The 20,517-nt window shown below is 39.4% G+C and overlaps 1 protein-coding gene across 24 annotated transcripts in view; it reads right to left on the reverse strand.

Annotated features, from left to right (window-relative positions):
- Nucleotides 1-20,517, reverse strand: part of TENM3 (teneurin transmembrane protein 3) — a 1,240,854-nt gene that overhangs the window by 681,940 nt on the left and 538,397 nt on the right. For all 24 annotated transcript variants that reach the window (XM_083755214.1, XM_083755180.1, XM_083755191.1 and 21 more), the window contains exon 4: nucleotides 7,170-7,315. The gene's annotated coding sequence lies outside the window, so the exon portion shown is untranslated. The remainder of the gene's footprint in view (nucleotides 1-7,169; nucleotides 7,316-20,517) is intronic.

The following is a 20,517-nucleotide window of genomic DNA, read 5'->3' on the forward strand; positions in this document are numbered from 1 at the left end:
TACTAATGATCTAAAAAAACATATAAATCACTTATAAACAGATACAGATAGGTAGCCGTGTTGGTCTGCCATAGTCAAAACAAAAAAAATTCCTTCCAGTAGCACCTTAAAGACCAACTAAGTCAGTTCTTGGTATGAGCTTTCGTGTGCATGCACATGAAAGCTCATACCAAGAACTGACTTAGTTGGTCTTTAAGGTGCTACTGGAAGGAATTTTTTTTGTTATAAACAGATGTTAGCCAAAGTCAGATTTACTCTCAAACTGTGGGTATGATCAGGGGTGATATCTGTGTGTCATTATTCCAAATAGAGCCTACTCATTAACAGCAGAATAATATGGAAATAATATTATTTCTCTCTAACATGTTGATAGGAATTTCCAAAAGAAATTTTTTGCTGACAACAAGGAACATTAAGTTTCTTCCATAACTTTGTATTCTTAATAAGGTTTTCCATTTATGAATAATGAAACAACTATGATAACATTGTTTTTCAGTAATTCTTTCCTCATTTTTTCCTGTTTAATTTTGAATCATAATTATAAATTATATAGGTTATATCTCTAATATACTAACAGCCTATTTTCAAATTGTCTCCTTAGACTCTTGGTATCATTTTTGCAGCACAATTCTAACTATATTTACTGAAAAACAAATCCCACTGAGTTCGTTCAGTGATTCCTACTTCCTAATAAGTGTGCTTCCGAATGCAGACTTAACTGCCAAAATAAGAACAATACTGAATTTCAGCATTGTAAAGAAACATTAAGAGTTTCTTTCAAGAGCTGCTAAATCCTACAAATGCTAAAATTTGCTTCAAAATAAAGTGGCCACTTAAAAGGGGCGGGACCCCGACAATATACCATTACAGACTATTGACTAAAAGGGAAAGTCACCATGATTAAAATGGAGCAATTCACTTTGAACTAACTCTAGTTGACTCATCTAATGTGCCTAAGGATTGTCTGTGGCAAGCCTAGAGGAAATCTTTTGTGCTTCAGTTAGCAATAAAGCTTGCAAATCATTATTCTTCTAAAAGACTAGCACTGATAACCAAAGATACCAGCAGTGTTTGGGGTTTTCTGTTGCACTTTAGCCCCTGCTAGACAAACATACTACTTTAAATTCAGTGTTAATACTAAGGCTTTTTACAAAGCATTCATTCAGTCCATATCTGGTTTTATAACGTACTGTGTCCGTCCATCATTTATCATTAGGAATATTACAATTTTGTAAGAGTATGTATGATTGTTTAAACATTCTCCAAATATAATCAATAAAAATAAAAGCAATTCATGAATGACTCACACGGCTTGCAAATCCACTGAAGACCATTATTATTATAAATCAAATCTTCAGACCAACAGTTCTCTTTGTTGTTTCAAAGGGTTAGGCCACACGGCAAGTGTATTATGTTTTTGTGTTAGTAACATATTGCTGGATATTTCCACAAAACCTAACAGATGTTTTGTAATCCTTTGGTGGCAGAACACTGGTGGGATTAGGAAGACCTTGTGAATCTTGTTCTCCTTGCTCTGCACTGATGAACATGTAACTTCCATTACAAGTGTGCAGCTTGATGTCTGCGTATCTGACTGCTACACATACTGCAGCCAACCACTGAATAGTCTATAAACTTTGCTAGGGAAATGATTGAAGTTATTTATGAGGCCATTTTATGTCATATTTCTGCGGGTTGGTCATATTGTCACTTTTCTCATATCTACACTTTTAGTGAATAAAATTGATTGTTTCTCTGTGAAATAGGCTCCCCCTTTCTAAGAAAGACAGCAAACTGATGACCATAAAATTGGGTTAAAAGACTTACTGTATACATGCTTGGTTGACAATATCTGGAATTAAAATTAAACCATGCATAGAAAAATGTAATAAATGAATAAAAATGTATATTCTGGGTAATTTAAGCTCTAAGTGCAACTTTTGGTCATGGAATCCAAATAGCTGAAGCCATCTTATGTATGCTTCCCAAATGGAATAACATCAATGTTCCAGGACTCTAATGATACACAAGCTGCTCAGTCTGAAAGACCTAAACTCACAGATTTATTTCACACAAACTTAAAAGCCACAGATAGATTCCATGGAAAACTACTGCAACATTAATGTTGGAGTTGGTCTGATCCCCCCCCCCCCCAGCTAAATATAGGGTTTCTTTTTCACATAACATAAAGTCTTCAACCAGCTTAAGCTTTCTAATAAATTGCCAACTCTGAAACAGTATATCTTTTATTATGCTGCTTGTTACTTTACTAAGACAGGAAATTAAAGCAATAAAACACTTTCAAAACGATAGGGCGCACTCAAGCAGTCAATTTTCTTATGTTACAGTAGTATTCTTCAAAAGGCCTTTTATGATACTAATATTAAATCCTTTGAAGTCTGAAGAATCTGTTGAGGGTGCTGAATTCATGATATAAAACTCAAAATATTGCATCCACTTATGCATTTATTAAAACTGAGTACATGGCAACAAATGTTTAAAAATTAAAACACGACACTAAATTGATGTTATTAATGTATCTGAGGTTCACACTGGAAAGGACAGCATGGAAAGAAACACTACCTATTCAATGCTCAGGGAAAATCTATTTTGCTTTTGTATCACTTTACATTACCAAATGTACACCAGGTGTGATCGTAGATACAAAAGGCTGGTGCACAAACATTATAATGGTCACTTATGCAAAATGATCACAAAAAGGAAATTGAATCAAGCTTAGAAAGCTATTCATTCCTTTTAACCCCTCTAGAACAAGGTCACACTAGTGGTTCTGTTTAATGGCATGAACACTATTTCAACAACCTGATAAAAAGCATGTGGTAGGGAAACAAAGCAAAAGTCAGGTCCCATTCCCTGAAACCAAATGCTACAGCAGGTTTTGAGGCACACAGTTGTGGTGAGCCTCATTAAACTGAGTATTTATAAAATATTTTGGCATAGATATACATCAGGAACCTCAGAATAAACTATCAGTAGCAGATCCTAGTTCTTATATCTGTTTATTTCAGTTTTATATCTAGTACCCAAATGGGGGGGGGGGGATAAAACTACCTGCAAAAGTTATTTCAGTCAGGTCATTATTAGAACATGTTAGTGAAGAGAGTTTTTTGAAATGGTACTTCATTCTCTATAGACCAATGATGCTGACAGCTTAATATTCTTTTCTTTTCTTTTCTTTTCTTTACTACTCTGGAATTTGTAGAAAATTTATTTGTCGTCACGCTGGCCTCAGCAGCCCTATGCACCTGTTTCACACATGCAAGGCGCATTCATGTCCAGGTGGAATAAGGCTGCACTTTGAACCTCACACCTGATGGTGGAAATTGCATTCAAACATAGCTATGCATAAGTGCTAGACAGTGCGTGAAGGGGTTAAGGCCAGAGAGGTTCGCTCCTAGACTCTGCAAAGTCACAACTTCTCTTCTCTGTGAGGGAAGAAGCGAAGCTGCTTCTATTTACAGAGGTACCTCAGGTTGCATACGCTTCAGGTTACTGACTCCGCTAACCCAGAAATAGTGCTTCAGGTTAAGAACTTTGCTTCAGGATGAGAACAGAAATCGTGCTCTGGCGGAGCAGCAGCAGCAGGAGGCCCCATTAGCTAAAGTGGTGCTTCAGGTTAAGCACAGTTTCAGGTTAAGTACGCACCTCCGGAACGAATAAGTACTTAACCCAAGGTACCACTGTACTTCCCTCCCTCTCTCAGCACCATGTAACTGACTAAGGAATATGTGTCTAAGCTTTGCTCCAAGCTTAGAGCACGTGCTTGAGGCTATCTTTCTGTATTTTCTACCCAAGAGTAGAACTTCCCCAAAGTGGAACTTCCAGACCAGGCCCAAACACAGACCCACTCGACACAGATCGCAGTGATCCAGAGCTGAGGTTACCAATGTATGGACTGCCGTAGCCAAGTTATCCCAGCACAGATACAGACACAGCTACCATGCCAGGCAAAGCTGGTAAAAAGCACTCCTAGCCACAGAGGCCACCCTGGCCTCTAATGACAAGGATACATCCAGAAGGACCTCCAAGCTACGGACCTCCTCCCAAGCCATGCACCTGCCCCATGTAGAACAGGCAGCAGGTCTATCTTCTTGGACACATGAGCCATCTACCCATAAAGTCTCCATCTTCCCAGAGTTTAAAAGTTTACTGTCCTTCATCCAGACCACCACTACATTAAGGCACCAATCCAGCATTTGCACAGTTCTCCTGATGCAGATATTATAGAGAAATGGAGCTGCAGGTCCTCAGCATACTGATGTCACTATGCTCTACTCCCTGCAGCTTCATGTGGATGTTAAATAATATAGGGTGGGGGGATACTGCCCTTCAGTACCCCATAGCACAGTTTGAAAACCAGAACACACCAACAATTTCCGAACTCTAAGTCTGCTACATCTTAAAGTGAATTAGAAAATTATAAGCATTTAATAGCCTTCAAGAAAAATTAAACAAACAAACAAACAAACAAACAAACATACAACCAGAACAGTGTTACAATTATCTACTCAGTTAAGGTAATAAGCAGTATCAAGACGTCTATGAGTTCAAGGAAAGGATATCTCCAGGGAAGGCATTCTGCTGCTTCCTTGTGTCCAATTTTACAAAATTCAAAGTGGGTAGAAACAGAGATCCCACTGAAGTCCATATGTGGCTTTAATGCCAAGCTTCCTCTTGGATAAACAAAGTACAAACACACATAAAGGCATACGACATAGGATAAATGGAAATAAAATGTCTTAATGGGAAGGAGGTTGAACGGAGGCCACATACACAATAGTGCTGACACTGAGCATTTCAAGAATCTTAAACATTAAACTGAACTAAGTTTATTTGCTGTTTAGATTCCTCACTTTAATATCATTTGGTCCCACATTACATTATTTTATCCTATTTAAACAATAATTTAATAATTATCAGAGAATGCTTTCAGCCCTTCTGGGCCTTATCAAGAGAAAAAACTAATCTGAAGTGCTTTAGAAACTTAGTGCATCATCAGATTTAACATAGGCAGAGTTTTCTTTTCACATTAAATTAACTTACAATTCAGAACTGTTGCATTTATTGGTCTTTGTAATCCCTAACCTCCTCAACATTTTGCTAGATGGATGAATATGAAAAAGGCATCAACAGCTTTAGGGTGTGATGCAGAAATAAGAGATAATGAAAACTAGAATTAAATTCATGGGCTCCATTTGTTTTCTCTGCATGCTTAATAGAGCCTCCCATTGTTAAAGACTCTGTAAGTAATCATTGATTTTAGACTGTTTAAAATTAAGAGAGGAACTGCAGATTTAAAAGATAGAAATGCTAGACATACACATTACACAAGTACTACTTGCTAGAGCTAGTTTCTGTCAGTTGTTGTAATGTGTGCAAGCAAACACTAGCAGAAGTTGCTGCTCCGCTAGTTTTCATTTTGTACCTTCTGTGTTTTGGTAGCATTTTTGTAGAGCTCATTGTAGATGCACGATTAAAGCACTGACTCTACTTCACAGCGACCTGTGTACAGTAATGGGCTTCACCCTTTCCACTGGCATAAGAAAGTACAGTGGTACCTTGGTTCCCAAACTTAATCCGTTCCGGATTAAACCGTTCCAAAACCAAAGCTTTCTAAAACCAAGGCATGCTTTCCCATAGAATGTAATGCTAAATGGATTAATCCGTCCCAGGCTTTTAAAAATAACCCCTAAAACAGCAGTTTAACATGAATTTTACTATCTAACGAGACCATTGATCCATAAAATGAAAGCAATAATCAATGTAAAGGTAAAGGTACCCCTGCCCATACGGGGTACGACTCTGGGGTTGCGCGCCCATCTCGCTTAAGAGGCCGAGGGCCAGTGCTGTCTGGAGACACTTCCGGGTCACATGGCCAGCGTGACAAGCTGCATCTGGCAAGCCAGCGCAGCACACAGAAATGTCGTTTACCTTCCCGCTAGTAAGCAGTCCCTATTTATCTACTTGACCTGGGGGTGCTTTCAAACTGCTAGGTTGGCAGGCGCTGGGACCGAGCGACGGGAGCGCACCCTGCCACGGGGATTCGAACCGCCGACCTGATGATCGGCAAGTCCTAGGCGCTGAGGTTTTGCTCACAGCGCCAACCGCATCTTAATAATAATCAATGTACTGCACTATAAAATAAATAAGACAGTATTGTAGATGATAAAAATTTAATTCCCCCCCCCTTACGTGCACTGATGATAGTCATTGTTTGGATGGGGGGCTTTTATCCATTTCTGCAGTCACACAATCAATCAATCAATCAATCAATCAATCAATAGTTGAACTGGGTTCCACGCAGTCACAAAAACAAGTCACAAAAACAAAGTCACAAGCCACAGTCACAAAAATGAAGTCACAAGCCATAGTTACAAGTCAGTCCCATAAAACGAAGAACAAGTCACAGTTAAAAAAAAACAAAAAAGCCACACAAACAAAAACGCAAAAACTAGCAAAAGCAAAAGCTCCAAATATCACCTCTGTGTTGCGTGGGTGCTCGGGACTCAACAGCCAACAGACTCAACAGTAAGCCTCTGATTAGCAGTGGGGGACTCAATTTACAAACAGAACACACTCAACAGGAAGCAGAACATGTTCTGCTTTCAAGGCAAAGTTCACAAACCGGAACACCTACTTCCCGGTTTGCAGTGCTCTATTTCCAAGTTGTTCATAAACTAAGCTGTTCTAAAACCAAGTTACCACTGTAAAATAGAAAAGGGATCCATTCTCCCAACATTGGGATGAAATGTGCTACCAATAGTTTACATGAGACACTCACGTTGGATCAGGACCAGTTCAAGTGCAGAACTTCGGCAGCACATATTTGTCTTTGCTGGAGAAGCTACCATACTAGATCCCTTAAGATAAGTATCTTTAAGATGTTCAGTACACATTATCACAGACAATGGCTGGATCTAGACACATCAAAAAAAAATTCAGGAAAACAAATTGTAAAGCTCCTAATGGCAAATCACATGCCGAAGGATTGAACTCTACAGCGCCATCTGGTTTTGCAGTGTTATAACAAATGTAAAACATTTTTATTAAAAAAACCTAATGTAGCTGAGTCCATAGTTTTCTGATTTCAAGCAGTCACCATGAATGCAATAGTTAGCCAACAATATAGCATAAAGAAGCATACATACCTTTTTCTTGATGGAAAATTATGGATATAAATCTTCATTAGACTAGCGGAGGAGCATTGTGGGATATGGCATCATTTGGTTTGAGTTTCTAAAGATGCCTCTATCAGTTTCATTCCAAGTTACTTCTTCGCCATGAAGAGATGACACTGAAAGGGTTAAAATGTGGCCAATATTAACTTTTTATTTATAAACCAAACCTTTTTAGACATGTCACACACTGTCATACTAATCAAGGATTAACTGCATGACAAATCTGAACTTTTAACACCGAACTACACTGAAGTTGTGGGAGAGCAAGCAAAGGTCACAGCACTTTGTAAATGTAAATTTTTCAAACCATCACAGTGCTAAAATATATTCCTTATTTCTGTTACAGGTTTCCAGATAATTCAGATATAAAAGGAACAAGGGGGGGGGGGGACTACAAGCAAGATAGAATGTCCACTTTTTATAAAGAGACTATTGATCTCTTTGGTCCCATCTTCTCAGTACTGGGGAAATGAAACAACAATGCTGTTCAAGGATTCCTGCTGAAAAATTGGCAGAAAGTTGATCCTTCAATTTATTTTTAAATTCATACTGAAAATGCAATGCTTGTTCCCAGAAAACAGCTGAAGAAATTCTTTATAAAATAGTAGTGAGCTGTGAACAGTAGTCTAAGTAAAACTGTAATAGAAATTAATGAAACAGAACCTATTAGTCTGCCATTAGGCTGGACTATTAAATTATCAATATTTATATAACCCAATTCTTCATGCATTTCCTCAGCACAAGCCTCATTGAATAGAACCTTTGAGAATTAGAGCTACAGTGTACTTGATGAACATGACACCTGTGATTTCCTTTTCCAGAGCACTGAGCGTCTTCCGTCGTTATGTATCATATGACATGCTGCAGCTAGACTGCTAAGTGGGACACCATATTGCATACACATATTACTAGTGCCGAAAGAATTGCATTTACTGTCAATTTGCTACTGAACCAAGTTAAAGTACTGCTGATGACTTTCAAGGCCCTACATAGCTTGGGACCAGGCTAAATCTCAAAGAACACTTCCCCTTTTACCTGCCTACTGTATTATGGTCATCAGAGCAAGACTTTGTGGTCATGCCACATCCTGCATATATTTATGAACAAAGGAACTTGAGTTCTCTGTTGTAGTAGCCACCTTGCAAAATGGTTTCACCCTGCTAGGTAGCAGGCATCAATACAAGTACTGATGTTTTGCTAACTAGTAAAAACGTATCTCTTTGCTCAGGCCTTCCTGAGACTTTGATATGTAACACCAGTTTTGTTCCTTAAATATTGCAGATGCAAATTTTTATGCTCTACCGGTGTTTAATGTGTTTTTTTACATACATGTTTATACAATGCATAAAAAATAAAGTCCGAAGCATGTGTGTAGAGCTGCCCTAAATCAGAACCCAACGTAGGATCCACTGCTGTGACATAACCAGGAAACTTGGTCTAAATAATTATTTCCCATTTTAAGAATAGAAAAATTAAGGTCTAGCACATGTGTGACTAATCCGCAGTGTGTATCCAACAAGAGACATAGGCTGTGGACATGTGGCATCCATAAATAGAAGGCCCCAAAAACCTAGCCAGGTGTTCTGCTACCACCTTTAATAATTATTATAATTATATAATTATTAAATAATGGATTCCTGCTTAGTTTCCAGCATGTGCACTAATGTGGTACTCTCTTATACTGTGGACATAATATTGGATATGCATATACTGTACGGTTGGCCACCAATAGTCTTCCAAAAGTAAGAAGTTCCACAAAAGGGATGCTACAGTGGAGAAACCATCTATTTTGGTCACTGCCCAAATTTATAGCACATTACAGAAATATAGATGTGAAGTTACAAGAACATGGATTACCGTGGCAAGGCTATTCTAGTCAAGGAACATCCATAGCCGGCAAACCAGCACTGAAACAGCCACTCCTAGCCACTATGCTTTCCAATGCCCAGAGGGTGAATAACTCCATCCAGAATAGGCTCTCTCCCCACCTCTGAGACATGGGAATCACCCACCAAAATGCCTCCATTTTGTCATGATTAAGTATCAGTTTACTGGTCCTTATCCAGCCAAAAAATCAGAGTGATGCATTCAACAGAATTCATAATCTCAACTTTCAGCAAGGATATTGGCTTTGTGCTATAATGCAATTCATTTGATCAGCTTTTTAAGATTCTTTACATGCCCCAACAGTTGTAACCTACATGTGACAAGCTATAATCATAGAGATTTATAAACACACACAATTACAGAAAAAAATATTGTCATAGTTATTATAACAATATATACTGCACAATTATGAGTTTTGTTTATTAAGGTTTTTTATTTCATCAGTTTATGAATTTTAATTGTAATTTACTTATTTATTGTAAACTGCCAAGAGAACTTTATGCCAACAATAAACAGAATAGAATAGAATAAAAATAAACTATTTAGGATGCAAACCTATAGTCCCTGCACATACACTTTGGATGCGGCAGGAGGTCTGCCCTGATGAGTATCCTCATTGCATCAATGGAAATCAATTGTCAGCCCTCTGATAGTAGAACAGGTGAAAAGGACTAGACTGCCTATGATAAAATAAGTGTTCTTGAAAGTTACAGTTTTCTGTCTTCTCTATAGTGGTGTACCCAATCCAGGGAAAATTTATTTGGAGGTAAGCCAAGCTAATGCAGTAGGACTTGCTCCCAGAAAAGTATATTGGATTGCCTTTTTAGGATTCACTACTTTTCCTACCGGGTTTGTGCCAGTGCCTTTAACAGCAGCCTAATGTGCAGAAATTAAACTGGTGAAGCTCTTCATGACATGGCTCTATACCTGCCAGAAAAAGCAATTTCCAGTCAAATCGCTGGAGTATCAGAGAACCTGTGTAGGGTTTACTCCTCAGCCTTTTCTTTTCTCAAAGATGTCCTGCAAGGAAGTAGGCACAGATTTTCCCTCAGGGTTTACTCCTGAAGCCTTTCTCCATGAAGATTACACCATTTGACCATAATTATTCTCAGAATTCAGCTTTCTACATGCAGCTGAATGAAGTAATAAAGCCCCATACTCACTCTCTTTCTTTAAAAAACACAAAACAAAACATTTCTAGCATAGGAAGACAGCATGTCTTCCTATACCTGGAGGCCTCAGGGTGGTTCAGAGGTCTCAGGTCACATCATTCTCTTGATATGCTGAATTTCTATGTGTATGGAAGTTTGTTTATTAAAATTCCCCCAAAAATCATTCAGATGTGTTCTTTTTTCCAACCTGCACCTAAAATGGTACAGTACAGGGGGGAAAAACTTTATTTAGAGGTGCGCCGGAGGGGGGGGGAGAATAATTGAATTGAAGAGAGTTTGAAAACAAAGTCATTTAAGATTTTATTCTCCCAAGTTAATATCCTACTCAGTAACCTGGAGAACCCCCTAACTCCATACAGGCTTACAACTGGAAAACAACATTAAGTGCCTAAGGCTGCAAACCTAAAGTTCAACCAGGCTTACTTCTCAGTAGACGTGATTAGGATTGCCCTTTAAAGCTGCCATTCTGTACCCATTTACTTGGGAGGAAACCCTACTGAACTCACAGGAGCGTAGTACCAAACAGATATGTAATCTTGGGGTTGCGCTGCGAGAAGAGAAATGTGAAAGTGAAGCTGTCACAAAAGGCCAGAACTGTAACTCTGGGGGGCAAAGGAAAGTGAGGGAAACAGAGCAGGCTGATTCAGAGGAGTAAAGGAACAAGGAATAATAATAACGAAAGGTGAAGTGAGCATGTAATTTCTCTCACAACTTGTGCCCAGGAGGGTATGAGGCAGGCCTTGCATTTCCCTGCCTTTTGCCTCCAGCCCTCCTCACCCCACTCCTTATCAGAATAATAAAATACAGCAAAGTATTTTCCTCAAGCAACCACTTACTGAGAGGCCTAAGAGACTTCCTTGCCTCTCAGAAGCAGCACCTCCTCTTCAGTCTTAATACTGAGAGAGCAAAACTTGTGTAGGCCCAAAAGATTGGCTGTGACGTGTAGAGAGCCGGTTGGAACTCCAGGGGGTCTCTCAGACCTTTTAGTAAGTGGAAATTTATGAGCATAGGGCACGGGGGAGGGGGGGACTTCAGCTAGGTTTTTTTTTGAGGGAGTGGTTTTGATCATGGAGGTTTACAATTTTGGAGGGTACTTTTCTGTGGGTACAATTTTGGAGGGAGAATTCAGCAGAACCCCCTTATACCTCTGATCAGCTGGTTGCCACCATCTTTTCGTCTTCACAAATCCAATATTCCAGGGGACATTGAGGGAGGGAGGGAAAGGAGGGGCACTAAACTCTAAAATGGTCTTTCTGTTTCTGTTCTGGTTTAGGCACAGGGAACAGAAGGGGAGACTCAATTAGAAGTTCCCAAACACAAAGGAAAATAGGGAGGCTTCCAAAATTTTTCACATTCAAAATTCTCCTCAAATTCTGGAGTTCGGAATAACCTAGGTTTCTTCAAAGCAGTACCAATGTAACAGGAATCTTCCGTTAATCTGTTGTTGTTTTTTAATTTACAACCTACTGCTCACACACACACAAATCATTGTAGCTTTCAGACATCTAATTATCAATCCACATGTGTACTTTGATAAAACATTGGAAAGCACCTGTCTTGGTTTAATTATATGTATGGCTGTATCTACAAATCCTTTTTGTGTGTGTTTTAGCAATGTGCAGCAGCACATGAATAAGATCACACGGAGATTGCCTTTTTCGGTGTTTAACCAATGCATGTGAATAATCTCTAATATAGGAGTAATGTGCAATGGATAGAAGTTATTGAAAACTATATGCGATTCTAAAATTTCAGAAATCCTGCTAGTTAAGCTGGAGTTCATAGGGAATAGAATGCAAAGAAGAGCAAACCCATGAAACTATATAGGACTAAACCCAAGGAAACCCACTCATCCCTAAATCAAAGCAGGTTTTGTCACCTGCTGAGCAAAAGTTCTGTTGCTACGGAGGATGCTATCTGGGAGTGCTGTTTTTTATACTGCTACCAATGCCATTGGCTTTAGTTGATTTTTATTGCATTGCATTTTATAGTTTTGGGTTGCAAGTCGACGCAAACTTACCTAGGAGCAATCTGCATTGAACTCAGTGTGACATACTTTGTAACCATGCATATGATTAGGCTGTCAAGTTCCAATTTTTAAACTTGCCTCAGGTATGTCTGCAAAGAAAGTGTGATTTATGAACAAACCAAACTGAATGAATTGTATGCTAACAGTGAGTACAGAAGGCTTGTTGATCTACTCTCTAACTCTAGGGCTAATGATCTACTTGTGATCTTTTTATATTGTTCATAAAGATGAGAACAAAAATGACCATGTGAAGATTAATTTCTTAAATGTATCCCACCCTTTAAAAATATTTTATTAAATACGTATAACAAGTGATCAGTGACCCACTTTGAATTGCACATTTATGTACTTTTAAACACAGTGGGCAGTTAATGTAAGACAACAGCAGTACTCTGGAGGGAAATTGGCAGAGAGAGCTCACAACTGTCTGGAATTGAAAGTGCTATCTAATTCTGCTGTACAATGATCAATTCGTTGACAGAACATCTGCTTGTCTCATTCTCTGCAAGTTCAAATCCATATTCCGCTACTCTTCTGTCTTCAGCGTAGAGATTAGTGACATATTTTTGGCACTATGGCCCTGTGCTTCAGTGTTGTTGTTTTAGAGTGTGTGTGTGTGTGTGTGTGTGTGTGTGTGTGTTGCTGTTATAAAGTGCTTATGGAATTGATCTTCCATACAGATTTTCCCCATACACTGTTTCGTAACCTGAACTATCTCAACTGTGCACAAAGCATCCAAGTCAACTCTCTGCAATAAGTCACTGAAGGATTGCAGTTGCCAACAGCAATACTTCAGAAACCACTGAAGACAGACAAATACACACAGTTTTATTGGAAACATTAAACCAGTGGAATCAGCAAAGATTCTAGGGTTAAGAGAACTTGCAAATATTCTCTCCAGGCCTAAAGGAATATCTTCAAAGGTCTGGCACAAAACTATAAACTATATAGCTACTTGATTTCAACCCATGGTTCCCCCCCTACCAGTTTGAAACAGCAATTGGATATAATGCATCTTTGTATTGTTTTCAACATATATTTTGGAGTGAGAGACTCTGTAACATAAGATCCGCACAACTCCTCATTTCAGTCCTGAAAGAATTCTTGCCTCACCTCTGTTTGAATTTGAAGCTGGCATAGTGACAAAGAACTTGCACAGACACCTTTCACCTTGGCCAGCACAAGCCAATGGGGATTAGAATGTGGCAGTAGATCTGCCCACTTCATTTAGGATTGCTAAATGTATAATTTAGTCTGGATCCAATCCAATGGACATTGTCTGGAATAGGTGAGATAATATTTTTTTTAAGCTTTGATATTTCTCCCAAGGAAACTGCTACTGCTAGCAGTATTTGTGAGTGCCACCAAATTCTGCAGCTGAAGCCTGGTTACATTGCAGGTTAGCAGTATTGTTCAACAGATACTGAATGCTAAATCTGACAATATTTTGAATACAATGAAAAAATAATAATAATCCTGTTTTTGTTTCAGGAACAGATATTCACAGATACTTATGATATCTCTACTGTGAAAACCTGATGGAATGATGCTCCCTTTAAAAAAAGCAGCTTTAGCTCAATGGCCTTTTGACTCCTACCAATTAAATTATATTGATTATCCTAAAACTAAATCTCAACACAACCACAATATTATTTTTACAGAAGTGTAAAAAAATAAAAATAAAGTTTGGTTCAGCAAACTAGGTCAAGAGCACAATTCTGCGCATGTCTACTGAAAAGGAAGTCCCACTGATTGTAGTCAAATCTACTTCCATAGTAAGTGTGTATAGGACTAAAGCTATCACACTATTTCTATCACAAGCTTTTCCACAGTGGCTGAATGATTCGAAATAATAATGGCAACAGTAGTCATACATAGCTTGATAATACAATTTGTTCTTTACTTAGCTTGATTTTTCACGGAATTAATTTTTCTACAGACAGTTCAGAGGATAAGATTATAGAATTAACAAAGTACTACATGTGAAAAGGATCTAAGGGTCTTACAGGATCACAAGCTTAACATGAGTCAACAATGTGATGTAGCAGCAAAGATAGCTAATGCTATTCTATACTGCATCTACAGAAGTATAGTGCCCAGGTCAAGGGGAGTAATAGTACCACTCTATTCTGCTTGGTTAGACCACACCTGAAGCACTGTGTCCAGTTCTAGGCACCACAATTTAATAAAGATATTGACAAGCTGGAATGTGTGCATAGGAGAGCCACACAGGGTAAAGGGCGGTATATAAATTCAATAAATAACTAATAATAATAATAATAATAATATGATCAAGGGTCTGGAAACCAAACCTTATGAGGATTGGTTGAGGGAGTTGGGTAAGTTTAACTTGGAAAAGAGGAGACTGAGAGAAGATATGATAGCCATCTTAAAATATCTAAATGGCTGCCCCTTGGAAGATGGTCTTTCTCTTGCTTGTTTTCTCTTGCTCCAGAGGCTAGGACCCAAACCAATGGATTCAAGTTACATGGAGGGACAGTAGGAACTGTTCAACAGTGGAACAGTCTCCCTTGGAAGGTGGTGGACTCTCCTTCATTGGAGGTTTTTAAGCAGAGGTTAGATGGCCTTCTGTCATGTATGCTTTAGCTGAAATTTGTCCATAGCAGGGGACTGGACTAGATGACTTTTGGGGTCCCTTTCAACACATTGGTGCAATCTGCTCTCTAGACATATTTTAGTAAACTCTATAAGAGTGCTACAAATATAAAGTGAATTCTGTGCCATTAGGGAAGTAAATACTTTTTGAACCCAGTTACACATTTTTCATCTGCAAAGACTAATCGAAGTACTGTTATTCAGCCTCTGATCATGTACTTCTTCCTTTTCAATGAATGGCCTACAAGCATGCAATTTTTAACTTTGCTCATCAGCTATTTACTTGCTGATCTTATGTACATTAAGTTGCTCTGCAATTTTCATAATGTAAGGTGATACATTATGTTTTTCTGTAATTCCACACTGTCAGAGCTTAGAACAATTATGCATTTAAAAGGACATGGAAAAGATGCATTAACTAATATCCATTGTTGCATTGTTGATATGTGTGTAACGAAAAGGAAGGAATATGTAGTAATGGCATAAAGGGTAAAGGGACCACTGACCATTAGGTCCAGTCATGGCCAACTCTGGGGTTGGGGCGCTCATCTCGCTTTATGGCCGAAGGAGCCGGCGTACAGCCAGTCATATGGCCAGCATGACTAAGCAGCTTCTGGCGAACAAGAACAGCGCACAGAAATGCCGTTTACCTTCCCGCCGGAGCGGTACCTATTTATCTACTTGCTCTTTGACGCGCTTTCGAACTGCTAGGTTGGCAGGAGCATGGACCAAGCAACGGGAGCTCATCCCGTTGCGGGGATTCGAACCGCCGACCTTCTGATTGGCAAGTCCTAGGTTCTGTGGTTTAACCCATAGCACCACCTGTGTCCCAATGGCATACCTGTGTTAAATGCAATGCTATGTTCATGTGTTTGAATGAGCCAGACCATTTCTAGAGGGCTGCATAACTACTGTTTGTTGATATTCTCAGACACTACCAAATTGTCCAGAACTATGTTGATCTCCTTTCTGATGACCCCAACACTATAAATCATCCGAGATGTTTACTGTCCAACTGAAACAAGACCCAAATCCAACCCTGCTTGTCCTTCCTGCCTGCATTAACTTGTACCCTCACACTTCAGTGTCAAGTTTTCTTCATATCATTAATTGTATTCAATGCAGACTTATTGGAAGCTATGCTCTCAGATCGCCACACTGTCTGTTGTGCTGAGGAAAAAGATTTTGCTGTGTTCATTAGCAGGAAGAACTGAATAGATGTAGTTGCAGACACGCTTTACTAGAGAGTAAGTCTATTTGAACACAGTTCCTGAGGAAACATGGAAAGGACCACAATGTAAGGAAAGGACCATTTCCTCAATTTTCCTTATCTATTTCAAATTATAGCAGTTCTTAATTGAAAGGGGTATGTTGATTCTCTGCCCCCTGCAGTAACTGCCCAGAATAGATCAAACTATTTCAATACATTCTTACCTTGGCATGCTTTAGAATTATGTTTATTGAGACTTAAGTCAAGATGTTTAAAGGGCAAGCCTTCAAAACTAAATTGCTGGACTAACTTCAAAAGAGTCCAGATGGTGCCTTAGCCTTTGTACATATGTCTGAAACCTTTACAGAAAAAAGATATTTTTTCTTAAATCGTGCCTCCACACATCTCATTTTGGCTCTCCTCCTGACATGTTACACTTATCCTTTAAGCTTCTTCACATGTTAAGAACATGTCAATTTATTCTTCAAGCTTCAGCAATGAAGGAGGCGAGAGAGATATATACTGTTTCTGCAATCCGTGAGATATTGTTTCCAACTCTCCAACCCTAGGAGCCTTCAAAAGGGAGTTGTTTCCAGAAGAATAACTGTTTTGGGTTTTGTTTTGTTTTATTTCTGGCGTCTTGGGTCTCAGTATAGAAGTTTTGGGAAGAGGTTTCCTAGCACTAGTGCCATCAGTTTTGGTTATGTTTTTATATATGAAGATATTGAACATTGTTAATCGACCTATTACTAAGCTTTGAGTGCTTTCAGGTGTGGGCTTAGTACTATAAGTGAGTGATTCAGATATCACAGATGGATCACTGGAAACATTTTTCCTTTTGGTCTTTTCAGGTTCTCCATGTTAAATGAGGGGAAATACGGACTTGCATTTTTATGTGACTGTCATTGTGCAGATGTTGTGAAAAATATGCATGCATGAGCAGCCGCGACCCCACCCCAAATGGTAGCACCCTTTTTTATTCCTGCATTGCAGGGGGTTGGACTAGATGTGCCTTGGGTCTCTTCCAACTCTATGATTCTATGATGTATTTTGAAACAATTTATTGTTAAATTCTTAGTGTTAAATTTGAGGGGTGTTATAACTTTTATTATGATTATGTGCTATTATTTTAGAATGTTTATTTTTTTGTTTACCACCTAGAGCATAAAGTAGAAAATAATTTGACTATGACTAATAAACCTGGTATCCCACAATAAAACTGTCAGCTTTATCCAGGTTTACATATGGCACTATATTGTCAATGCAGGTCACCTTACATTCAGCATATTTTGAATCATGTGTATAAATTTTGATCTAGACCATAAGAAGAATTTAGATACTCTGACAAATCTTACTGTAATGTGTTCCATAGATAAATACTACAAATATATGAAAGATGGCTATTTTCTCTTCATTGACTTCACACAACAGTTTATATAACTGTCTGTAGCTTGTTGATTAGGTCTAAAAACTTTGATGTAACTTATTCAAATCTGCTACTCAGAAGTCAGATGGGTTATGTTTCAGTGAAACAAATTAAAATTAAACTTGCTACTACAGATTAATTGTGTTGCTTCTAATTCTCAAGGTTTCATTTGCAAAATGTAGCAGAGTAGTTTTTCAAGATCTCTTTGATTATTTTAGCAACGAATAAGGCAGTATCTGTGGACTGTCTTTGCTTTCCTACATCATCCCCACAATGCATTCCACTTTGTCTGGCTATTCTGTGTCAATGGCAAAGTATAACAATGGGTTATAGTTGCAGATTACACAAACTGTTATTAGCATTCTGTATGATAAGGCTGTATCAAGTCTGCTAAACTAACCTTGTGAGACATGAAATGATCCCACCTTCATGATGGCTCCACAATGATTCTCTGGCACAAATACGTTCAAAGGGGAAACTTTATTAAAGTAATGAAAGTAACGTCACCCTGTTATAATGCAGACGTCTATACATCAAGTTTTATGTATTTGTTTACTAACAAAATAAGATGAGATAAACAGAACACACAGCAGAGAACTGAGGATTAAAAAAAATGTCTCTCCTGAGACAAACCTAATAACTTTCTCCAAAAGCTCTCATAAATTATTAGCTTTGAAATCACTCAAAGTGTCTGAAACATAGTAGGTGTCACTGATGTACTTGAAGTTCACCTAAGAAACTGCATCATCAAAATGTGCCGACAAAAACTGCCAGCAGCTATGCCACCTTGCAATCAATCACAGATCTGTTTGAGAGTTATAAAGTGTCTGAAAGCTATAATTTCATCGGCTTCTAGCTGCATATATTTAAAACTTCATATTCTTGTGGGTGAAAGGAAGAGACTGGAAATATTTGTCAGCTCCGCTTCCCTCCATATCCAACACATATTTACAGAGAGTCACCAGTGGGTTGTTTTTTTTAAAAAAGATAATATTATCTGCAGAAATATTATTACAGGCCAAGGTGCATAGCCTAACATCACTGGGGTAGGGGTGTGATAGGTGGAAATGAAGACAGGACAGTGTCTTGGGTTTGAAATGGCCACAACCTTATTGATTAGAGATGTCAGTAGGCTTTAGCATTGGCACTGGGTATGGCTCCTGAATGAACCTGCCCATTTGCTGGTTGATTAAGCCTTCGGGGTCAATCCTGTATTTAAGGATTACATGAATCCTGGGCAATCCTTCCAGTGTGCCATTTGGAAAATTCTATGGCCTGTTAGCGCCCAACTGGGCATTCAGACAGAAACCTTTATCTGAACTCCTTTTCTGGGGTACCCTGATGCTTCGACTGAAGCGGTGAGAAGGTCTCCCTACCTGCCCCCCTTTTCTGCAGTAAGGAACCAGCCCATTGCCTTTTCCCACCAACAAGTTGTGACAGCTGCTACGTTGTGGACCAAACCTCCAGACAGGCCCAATTTTGTCTGCAGGTGAATTTCTCCCTGGCCCCAAATACAGGAGCAGAAACGCTCCATAGTGAGGTCTCAAGTACACACCCCTCCCCTCACATTTCCACATGTGTAGCCTTCACTGGGCCCAGTGTGATCATCCAGGGAAGCGCACATGAACAGAGGTCAATGCGTAAATGCTTACTGTGTTCACAAATCAACACTAATAAATAGAGGATGGAACCGAGGAGACCACACCTCACTGGATAAATGACCAATGGCTTTGCCCCTTTAAATGAGCAACATATGAAGGGGCTTAGATGGAGGGAGGGAGGCAGGGTGGATGCACATCAGTTATCAACAACCAACAGGACTTGGTGAAACAGAAATCAAGGATTTTATTGGATACCTGGTAGAAAAGTGATTTAGGTTATTAATATAAAAGTTAAACTTGGTCCATTCATGTCTCTCCTCTATTGGTCTGTACAGCCACACTAGGTGCTGTAACGGTTTGACTTTACCCCCAAGAGTGTACTCTTCTCGAGACAGACATATGCCAACCAATGAATTGTGAAAAAGACTACCCCAACAAGACGACTTGTTGGTCTAGGTTAGGGGTGGGAAACTGGTAACAATCATCAGGCCTGATCCATAACTCACCACCCCATATTGGCCACTTTTGCTAGGCAGGCAGGGCTTCCAGGGAAGAATCAGAAGCAGAGGTGCCAACTTGAATGAAATATTGTGGGGGTCCAGGTAAGCCCCGCCCCACATAATCAATCACATAACATGATGCACACACACCATTTGAATAGCAATGTCCATCAATTTTGCGGCTGCCGAAGCCAGCACACCCTCTAGGAGTTGGCTCTTATTATCAGCAGCACACTCTATCTGCACTACTGAGTCTTCCTCCCCAGCTGTAGTCTGCAGTTTGTGGAGGGGTTGGTTCAGCTGTAATTCAGCATTTTTATTTCTATTTGCCACAGGGTGACAGAAAAGGACACCAAATTCAAAATATGCCATATTTTACCAGCATCTGGAAAGGAAGGCTCGTTAGGACAGCTTCTGGGTCATGTGACCAGCATGACTAAGCTGCTTCTGGCGAACCAAAGCAACGCACGGAAATTCTGTTTACCTTCCCACCGGAGAGGTACCTATTTATCTACTTGCACTTGATGTGCTTGTGAACTGCTAGGTTGGCAGGAGCAGGGACTGAACAACGGGAACTCACCCCGTTGCGGGGATTCGAACCGCCGACCTTCCGATCGGCAAGCCCTAGGCTTTGTGGTTTAGACCACAGTGCCACCGTGTCCCGATGATAGGTGATAGACAAGGGTATATGATTTGGACCTAACTCTGCCACAGGCTAAATTAGGGCCTTGTGGCCCTAATTATATGTGTGAGCACAAGGTTCCATACCAATGTGTAGGGGCATGAGTCTCGCCTGCGATGCAAGTGTGCCTGGGTTCAAATCCTGGACAAGCCTTGTCAGAGATGCTAAGGAGATTTTGAAAGGGGCCATAGCTGA

Source organism: Podarcis gaigeae (assembly GCF_964106915.1).
Source record: "Podarcis gaigeae genome assembly, chromosome: 9".
In the NCBI taxonomy this organism is placed as follows: Eukaryota; Metazoa; Chordata; class Lepidosauria; order Squamata; family Lacertidae; genus Podarcis; species Podarcis gaigeae.